Source organism: Coptis chinensis, chromosome 3, assembly GCF_015680905.1.
Source record: "Coptis chinensis isolate HL-2020 chromosome 3, ASM1568090v1, whole genome shotgun sequence".
NCBI classification, from domain to species: Eukaryota; Viridiplantae; Streptophyta; class Magnoliopsida; order Ranunculales; family Ranunculaceae; genus Coptis; species Coptis chinensis.
In genome coordinates this window covers 67956717-67967193 of record NC_141458.1, presented here as the reverse complement: position 1 = coordinate 67967193, position 10477 = coordinate 67956717, and the positions used below count along the sequence as shown (strand labels likewise).

At 34.2% G+C, this 10477-nt stretch overlaps 1 long non-coding RNA gene across 2 annotated transcripts; it reads left to right on the top strand.

Annotated features, from left to right (window-relative positions):
* The first annotated feature begins 4732 nt into the window (after positions 1-4732).
* On the top strand, positions 4733-9478 carry LOC147510518 (uncharacterized). 2 transcript variants are annotated; one of them, XR_015216804.1, is made up of 4 exons: positions 4733-4872; positions 5436-5515; positions 8948-9113; positions 9200-9478. It is a non-coding gene; the product is annotated as an uncharacterized LOC147510518 (long non-coding RNA). The 2 variants fall into 2 exon arrangements; XR_015216805.1 differs by having other exon boundaries at positions 8873-9113.
* The last annotated feature ends 999 nt before the right edge of the window (positions 9479-10477 follow it).

The following is a 10477-nucleotide window of genomic DNA, read 5'->3' as shown; positions in this document are numbered from 1 at the left end:
CAGCTGACGGAAGGATTTTTAGTTTGGACAAAATGTACCAGCGGGCGCGGGATTGGATGGCACTGGTGTGGCTAGTTTTGGGCTTTTTAGATTTGGTTTTTTGGGAGAAAGAAAGGGTGAGTCGGGCAGACGCGTGGGTGGTTTTTAAACCCGTGTACGTCCGTTGGTTGTTGGGTTTTTAGGTTTTGAAAATTTACCCCCAAGCCCCTGTGAATCTCAGAAATACCTGATGGTTTTCTAGCAGCTAACGGAAGGATTTTTAGTTTGGATAAAATGTACTAGCAGGCGCAGGATTGGATGGCACTGGTGCGGCTGGTTTTGGGTTTTTTAGATTTGGTTTTTCGGGGGAAAGAAAGGGTGAGTCAGGCAGACACGTGGGTGGTTTTTAAATCCGTGTACGTCCGTTGGTTGTTGGATTTTTAGGTTTTGAAATTTTACCCCCAAGCCCTTGTGAATCTCGGAAATACTTGATGTGTCATTTTCATTCTCGTAACGCGTAAAACTTAGATTCCCACTTCGTTACCTGTCCGATTTGGACAAACAAGTTGCCTAAACAATCAGCACAAAAAATCCTATCCAACGGTATATCACATGTTTTTATCCAAGGGTGTATAACATCTTTATATATAATAGCAGTCCTTTTTGCTGTGCTGTGAGGGTGTCAACGTCGGCAAATTTTAAATATCGTATTTACTCATGAGAAATAAGGACAGATTAACGGATTAAGAAAGAAAAAAGCAGAGAAAAAATTGGCGAACAACTTAAAAAGCCTGCAAAACCCGCTAAACCTTCGTTTCGTTTTAAAACACCTAAAGAATTACATAAAAAAGACCGATCAAATATATTGACCGTAATTCACATACCTTTTTTATCCCATATCTGCAAAGGCTTCCTCCTGAAACACCAAAACATCAAATCCCCAATAATCTCCTCTATTATTGGTTTGTTATGGTACCATCTTGCTATGAAGACTTTCCAAATAAATCGATGATAAAAGGTTCCTGGTTTTGTTTATATCAAAGGCACTACTATCACCCTGAATTGGAAAGGACATACATTTTAGAGACGGCGTTGGTTTTGTCAACAAGTATTATGTGGTGTCACATTTATCAGAATTTAGCAGTAAAAGCAAGGCAAACCTGAAATGCAATAGAGGGCATCAAATCATAGGAAGCGTCAGAGTCACCATGGTCACCACAAGAAGTTTCGCGACCAAATCGATTCTCCTTTTGGAAAAGTAACTTTATATATAGTTTTGTCGATAGAAAACATTTTTGAGCCGATCGGCAAAGATCTTGAATTGAGAAAATCCAATTGTCAAGTTCTTTATAAAGCAAAACCATTTCAACGCGTCTGTTAACCTAACGGTGACCATCGAAACTTTGAAGCCCTTGAATACGTTTATGTCGATGTTAGAAACTATTTGTATCGGCAATACCGATGAATTGGCCAAAATTGAAAGTCTGCCGAGTGTGTGTCTCGCCAAAACAATTCTAGAACCAATTCTATCCGAAACATCAGCTTTAGAAGAGATGTCCCTTTCAAGACTGTAAATGTACTCTTTAAAGAGTTGCAAAAGTCCATCAAGGATCAAATTTTCCATTTGAAGGATGACTAATGGAGAGATTTCTTTCATGGTAGCCTAAACTATCTCAGAAACACTTAGGTTGATTTGGTTACCCATACTCATTTACAAAAGTAAAATGTGATCAAGGGACCAACTATGAAAGGAATGAAACACTTCAGCAAAAGAACATGAATGTATCCAGCTTTTTCATAGTGTAGGCAGGCTTCAAAATCAAGTAGAATTGGTGCTTTTGCTGCTACTGCTGCCAAAGATTATGATATTCACCTTTTGCCTTGGGCATTTGTTGTGGCATGCTTATCAGATAGTGCTGCGGAGGTAAACTTTCAATGTAAACACTTATTAAATCTATATATACTCTTTTGTTATTATAAACTTTGTGAATGCTAATCACGATTTTATTCACGTATGACTTTTCAGATTTGTCTCATTCTCTACGTCCTCGTGTTTGCGTAATAATGAAATGATCATTGTGTATTTGGATTAATTTATTATTATTATTATTATTATTATTATTATATACATTCATCTTTGTCTTATTTTGGTTACGCATTTCAGCAGATTTGTACATTGTGTACTGATGTGCATTATATGCTTGCGCTGCATAGAGACGTACAAGGAGAACTAAAAATCGTGTGAACTATACTGAAGTTAGAAAATACAATACCGACCAAGAGTGTCATTGAGGTACAAGGGGCTGTTTTGAAATGCCCAATTGGTGTAATTAAAGCCAAAATGCCAGTTTTCAGCCCCTCCAACGACAATGGTATTTGCGTGACCAACTGCCAACATAGAGGCAGTTACTAGGATGATTAGTCCTTGAGCATAACTCACCCCACATTTAATATATCATGATGCACATTGAGAGGTTAAACAATAAAACTAAACATTAGCAACAAAGACAACTTAGAGAATGAGTATCAACATAGGCAATCAACTGAACGACGGAGGGAAGGATGTGTTAAAGTAGCAGGATCCTATATATATATAATAGCAGTCCCTTTTGCTGCACTATGAGGGTGTCCACGTCGACAAATTTTAAGTATCCTCTTTACTCACAAGAAATCAGGAGAAACCCCGCGATTTAAACTCCCAAAAGTGATCAAACCTAAACCTAAAAAGCCCCCCAACGAAAAGTTAAACACTTAGACCCAAACCCAAAGAAAAAACAATTCATCAAAGATATATACAAGATATAAAACCCGCACAAAAAACCCCACGAAAATTCTCCCCCCTCTAGTGCTCTGACTATGCTATCTTCACCATCTCTTTCAAGGTAACCCAGAATCTCTAACTTTAATAATATGATCTATGTTGCTTAAAAGTTCATTAGGTAATAATAATAAATGTACTTTCTATGTACCAATTGCTGCTAAGTACAAGAGGATGGAAACCCAAGATGCTATTCCATGCCCCTGCAGCTGCAATCTGCTGGTCAACCTATAAAAAAACGAAGAGATAGTAATAATACTAGGTAACAAATCTCTAGCGTCAGATTCAAATTTAAAGTGCCATCCAAACTTATTATCGGTATCTCTCTCTCAAAAAAATTCTATACACTTCTTCTTCACCTAAATCTGACGAAGGAGAAGTTCATTGCTTCTCAGTATAAGCCGGAAGCTAACAAATAAAGCTTCAGATCTACAAGGTAAATTTGAAGTCCATGTCAATTGTTTTTCTTTTCTCTCTCTTCTTTATTTATTTTAGAGTTACTACTCCCCATCTCTCTAGAACAATGGGTATTTTTTATTGGTGGTAAATTGGGTTTTTGATTGAGTTTATTATTTTTGGATTTAGCATGGTTTTTTTGTAATGACATTTGGTTCCGTTTGGTGCAGGAAATCAATAACCAAAATATTGGTTTTGGGTCTGAGGCACTTGAGGAAGAGGTTGTTCCATTACCCAAAGGTATGAATTAGAGCTGAATTAATAAATTTGTCACGAGAAATCAGGAGAAACCCCGCTATTTGAACTCCAAAAAGTGATCAAACCTAAACCTAAAAAACCCCTCGATTTAAACCAAAAACCCCACGAAAAGTTAAACACTTAGACCCAAAAGAAAAAACGATTCCTCGCATAAAAAAAACCTTTCTTCCCCATCCATCACTTCTATAACAAAAAAAGGGGTTTGAATGATCTGTTCTTCCCAACATATATATTAGACAAAATCGAATTTAAATAATAAGCGAGACTCTCTTCAAATCAGTCTCTTAATAAGAAAATCGCTTCATTAAGCTTTCTCTATTTGAGACCCAGGTATTGGTTAATACTCCTCAAGGCATACTAGAGATATCTTCAGGGTTGCTTGGGAGGCACAATATCTACAATATCGTTGCTGCTATAGCAGTTGGAATTGTTGTGGGAGCACCATTGGAAGGCATTGTTTGAGGTATTGAGGAGGTCAATTCAGTTCCAGAAAGGTGTCAATTGATAGATGAAGAACAGGCATTTGGAGTAATGGTAGACTATGCACATACTCCCGATACTTTGTCTAGACTACTTGACACAGTGAGGGAGTTGAGCCCATGGAGAATCATTACTGGTATGTTGGTTCCTTTCATTTCATTTTCTCTGAATTAATTGGTCACAGCTAGCAATGTTCTGAAACTAAAAGACAGACAGGTTTTTGTTAGTTAAACAATATATTTGAGTCGTCATTTGTCCTTATCCAACTTTTATGGAAATTGCAATGCGTTGTTGGGATTAGATCTAGAGTTAATGAGTATACTATATCCAAGTCATAGCAGACTTTCATAGTCCATATCCACCCGTCCTTTAGGTCGAACAGTCTATATTAACTAGACTCTGTTTTGAATCAAATTCCAGACTAAGTAGAAATTGTGTTTTTGCATATTCAAGTGTTTGTTCCTGTGAAGGATTTGGTGTATTATGGTTTTTCTGTGTTCACTATTTGTATCAATAACACCTTCAAAGTAGCAAAAGGTTATATACCTTAAATAAGTTAAGTAAACTACTTAAATCAATAACTGTTTTTTCTCTTTGACAACATCTGTAATGATATTAGCGCATAAGATGATGCGAGAATATCGTATAGTCGTATACGTTGTTAATGGAGCTCTCTGAATGACATGATCAAAATTATGTGTAGATGGTTTTGGAACTTTGTATTCTTTACTTGGCTGATTGATTATTTTGTGCTTTCATTAAAGTCATTGGTTGTGGTAGAGATAGAGACAAAGGTAAAAGACCAATGATGGCGAAGATTGCAATGAACAAAAGTGATGTGACTATGTTGAAATTGAATAATCCAAGGACAGAAGATCCATGTAAGTCCAGGTTTTGACTTTGGTGTGCTTCCCACCATATATTGCATTATAACCAACTTTTATGGAAATTGTAGTGCGTTGTTGGGATTAGATCTAGAGTTAATGAGTAGACTATATCCAAGTCATAGCAGACTTTCATAGTCCATATCCACCCGTCCTTTAGGTCAAATAGTCTATATTAACTAGACTCCATTTTGAATCAAATTCCAGACTAAGTAGAAATTGTATTTTTGCATATTCAAGCGTTTGTTCCTGTGAAGGATTTGGTGTATTACGGTTTTTTTGTGTTCACTGTTTGTATCAATAACACCTTCAAAGTAGCAGAAGGTTATATACCTTAAATAAGTTAAGTAAACTACTTAAATCAAAAACTGTTTTTTCTCTTTGACAACATCTCCATGTCTATTGTTTTTCTTCTCTCTCTTCTGTATTTACGAGAGTTACTACTCCCCCCTTCTCTCTCTAGAATAGTGGGTATTTATTATTGGGGGTAAATAGGGTTTTTGATTGAGTTTATTGTTTTTGGATTTAGCATGGTTTTTTTGTAATGGCATTTGGTTCAGTTTGGTGCAGGAAATCAATAACCAAAATATTGGTTTTCGGTCTTTGGCACTTGAGGAAGAGCCTGCTCCATTACCCGAAGGTATGAATTAGAGCTGAATTAATAAATTTGTGATATTGGTAGGAAGTATGGACTCACCTTTTTATTATCTTTGGCTTGAGGACTGAAATCTACGTATTGCATGAGAAAATCATGTCTGTCATTAGTTGTTATTTATCTCTTTCTTCACATTTGTACTTTCGAGTCTCTCACTCATCATTTTGTCCGTCACTTTTCCTGAGTTCTTTCTCTCTCAATTAGCAAAACATGGATAACGTTCATGTATTCCTATCCCAAGTATCTTTTTTTCTTCTTTAGCCTATTTGCCACTCTTTCTTCACTTTTCCTGAGTTCTTTCTCTCTCAATTAGCAAAACATGGATAATGTTCGCCTATTCTTCTCACAAGTATATTTTTTTTCTTCTCTAGCCTATTTGCCACTCTTTCTTTTCTTCTTGAGAAAAAGGACCATACTTAGAATTTGGAAGTGTTTTCTCCATCTATTTTTTAGGTTGTCAATTAATTGTTTACTTTAGCTTTGGTCACAAAATACACACCAATTACGAGAGCTTCCGGATTCTCAGAGTTTTTCTTTGATTAATAGTTCGCACATTAATTCCATCTTTTATGTTTATGTAATTAATCAGTGTCAATTGTCCTACTAAATGAAACTTCTTTTAGCTTCAATCACAAAAAATACTTATTACCTCTGACCAGCCAAACCTGTGTAACTTTGTTCTACGTTAGTGCCATTAGAAAGTCTCTGCTGTTATGGAGCTTATTCTGTTCATAGCGATTCTTAGTATGTATAAGGCTCAGACAAAGTTTAAGTTTAGGAAGTTTAGTCTTTTGGTTTAAGTTTACTTACCAAGAGTTGGGGATTCAACCTACTTGGACCGGTTGGATGTGCGAGATGAGTAGTGTAACATCACGCTCGCGCAACTCAACCCAACTTGGGGATTGAAGTTCCAATCTTTGACAAACACTTTCTAAGCTTTTACATATTTTGTTTAATTAATCCTTAGTTAATTAGCTAATCGTAATAATCTTGATGCAGTTATTGTAGTTGGCATACAAATAATTATGCGTAGTTAATTTATAATTCTTAGAGGTGAAAAATTAGGAATATTTGTTTATTGTGCATTATGAGTATCCAAAACTTCATAAGTGCAATTGGGCCACATATATTCATGATGTTTTATGTTAGCTGGCTATTGCAAAGTGGGTAACAACCAATTCAAATTTGGTTTAAGATTAAATGTGGATGTTGAGCAAGTTGTTCATGTATACATATATTTGGTTTAGGTTTTAAGAGTATGAGCAGTTACATAAATCTTTCTTTATTGCTTTTTAGCACTAGAAGTTCATTTAGCTTTCATAGGTTTGCTTGGAAGTTGACCAAAAAATATGAGTTAAATGATGTTGCCTCTTTGAAGCAATATCTAGATTCTTTTGCGCTACAGATTTTATCGTTATAGATGGAGTGGTTTAGAAAAACATAATATTTCTTTATGCTATTTTGACACATTTACATGCAGTAGGCATTCTTATTCATTAAGAAAAAATAAATAAAGCTTTAGATTTATCCTTTAATCCTCAATCAATTTTGGAAATATGTGTATATAAGTAGGTGTTTTCTTTTCAGCTAGCTTTTTTACATACAAAACCAGATTGGCGATTCTTTTGCATTCTCATTTTCATTGTATATTCGTTTTATTTATGTTTTTTTTTTGATAAATATTGTTTTTTGTTCCTATCAATTGAATCTTATTGTAGTTTTAATTAATACCAATACCACTATATCGTCCACCTCGAATGTCATGTTTACTGGTTTGATTCAGATGATTTTTCTTTAATGTGATTAACACTTTAGGCTGGAAGGATTTAAATACCAAGGAGAGAGCATCACTGCAACCCAAGGCTTCATTACTGTAATAGTCACATGTTGCCATGTTGGTAACAACAAATCTGTATTTGTGGTTATTTGTATTGTAGCCACTTCAAGTAATACAGTGCTTTAGAAGGCAACTAAAAATAGCTTTTCCTACTAAAAATAACCTGGGTAAGTAGTATAGGTCACCACTTAGGGAGACAATAACAACTTCATATCATCTGTAGAAGACGAGAGTTTCAAACTATAACCCGTCCGTTGGTGTTCATTGCCTTCCATCCAATGCCATAACACTGCTTTGCTTGATAGCCTCAAACGATTTTTATATGTAATAATTTTTCTTTTTGGGTTTTTTATCATTTCACAAACAAAACCATGATATGGATTCTTTTCTATTTTGATTATCGTTGAATATTTTGTTTCGTGTGTATTCTATAATAACTATTGTTTCTTTCATCAAGATAATTGGTCGAGTAAGGGTTGATATATATATTTTTTACTTTTTAAATATTGTATCTGAAGAATCCTAAATTTCTCCAAAAATGTAATGTGGTTCTTCAGATAGTGTGTTTTTTAATTATTTTATTTAGAATGTGTTTTTGCTAACTTCTGTATTTTTGTGGAATCTGGAGTACTAGATCGTTGAAATTTCATAGAATGTGTAGTATGTAGAAAGAAGAAGTTGGTTGGATTCTCATAGATCTCTTATGAATTAAAATAATAATAATAAATATATATAGAATAAATAAAGAAGAAAAAAAAAGAATAAGAATAAGAATAAGAAATGAATTCAAGGAGATTTTGGAAGAAGAAGATAGGGTTTTTTAGTACGAAGGTGAATATGGTTTTGTTAAGGCTTTCCCATTTTGAGTTGTTGCAGTTTTTTTCTCCAGTTTTTTCTGTTCCTGATTTATCACACCACCAAAACATAAGGTTTGAGATTTACAACTTCTTTGGACCAGAAGCATTCATTCAGCTCCTCCTCCCACTCCAATAAAAGCACCACCAAACACGGATACAACCAACCGTAAGCGATCAAACTTATATTAAGCGAATTTTCTTGCAACAAAATTTAATTTTTTAACTTGATTTTCTGAAATAGGGCTTTGGTACGGTGCAAGCTTGTAATTGATGCATGGTTTAATAAGAGAATTTTCATTTTGTCATAGTGAACGGGTTTAATAAACTTGCTTATCTTGTGAATGACCAACCCAGACTTGCAGAGTTGTATATTTCATTCAATAATTGGTGAACTAAAATAGGGTATTTTCATATATAACTAAGTTTTCTTTTGAAATTGATCATTTTACCTACATTAGGTCGATTGGCACGCTTTTATTTCTAGATGATGGGGTGTGTATGCTAGCCAACAACATTGAATGATGACGCTTCTTGCTGGCATTTTCGTGTAAATATATATGTTTTCCATGACCTCACTAAATTCAAATTTATAAATTTACACCTAATTGCAGGTTAAAACAAATTGTTATCTTTAAAGTTCTTATATAGGTATGGTGAGTTGCGGAAGGTTGAGAAAGCGAAGTGATGGACTTGTTGTTTATGTTGTTTGTCGGGTTTTAACAGGGTCAATGCTGTTACAGACAACACTAGCTTTGACATATAGTTTATCAAGGAGAGACATTAGTTGCTACCACTGGATCAAGAGCATTACAAGCTAATGCTAAGTATGCAAGGGATCGGATTGTATGCATGGCTTTATAATATATTTTTTGCCTCTTACAACACTTTGGTAAGATATTTTTTTATTGTAAGTTGTTTCACATTATTTGTATATTGAGGATTACTTAAGCTTTTAGTAACACTTTCTTTGAACAGTGCAATGCGCAAAACTACTGATTAATGACCAAAATAGTCCAGAAGTCAATTGGTGAACATGCCTTTACAATGATGGTAACATTGCATTTGCTTAAAATCCCAATATTTTACATCTTTATGTTGTGCTATGATTCATCCCCCTCCCCCTTATTTCCAACACATCTAATCTCCATTTAGCATTAATATTTTTTATTCTCTGTTATAGTGCATGCTCTTTGCAGTTAAGTTGAACCATCTAGCTTGAGGAAGCGATGATCATAATACTCTCTTGCTTTTCAGTTCAACACAAAAAGTCTACTACAAGGTAACATTGTTAGTTTTTTAGTATGTCGTGAGGATTAGAGTATGATATCATCCATGGATTTAGTGCGATACAACTGAAATGTAATAACTCATTTTAGGCAATCAGGTTTGAAAGTGTATTTGTATTACTAGATGAGTTTTAACACTGTTGTAGTCTACTCATTTTAGGCAATTAGGTTTGAAAGTGCATTTGTATTACTAGATGAGTCTTAACACTGTTGTAGTCTACCGACAAAGGTCATTTGAATGTCACAAAGTTTAGATCACATTTTCTTAGACTTTTGTTTCAATTCATGAATTACTATTTTGTTTCAATTATGATTTTTTTTATATATATATATATATATATATATATATATATATATATATATATATATATATATATATATATATATATATATATATATATATATATCGCTTCAACCCTCCTCAATTGAGGAAGTGTTAATAGAGCCCCAAAGCTAATTACAATAAAATAGCTTAATTTATTTCAATACTTAGATGACGTGATTAGCATGCAAGCTTCTTTTATTGTCTAAATTCTTCTCTTAAACATTTGAGGCCATTAAATTGTTGTTTTTGTAAGCTTGGCCACTACATCAAAGAGTCAGTCACCTAGAGAAGTCATTAATTTCTCTCTTCAACCTCATTAAACTCTAGGGGTTTGGCGGGTGGGTGCTAGCATTTTTGGTGTTGTATATAGTATGATAATTCTTTACTGTTTATTCTTTGTATGTTTCTATAGGGTTTTTATGTTCAATATACTGCTTTAGATCCCTACTTTATATCCAATGGGATTAAATGAAACACCTGAGGTCCTTCTTAATTAAACCAAAAATATAAAATCAGTGATCCGTATAACACTCAATGAACCCTAATTTGTAAGTGTGGGATTGTTGGGTGTTTTTTAAGTATCTTTGGGTTAGGAGACTGCTTACTATCAATCAAATAAATTTTGTTTAGTCTAATGTGTTA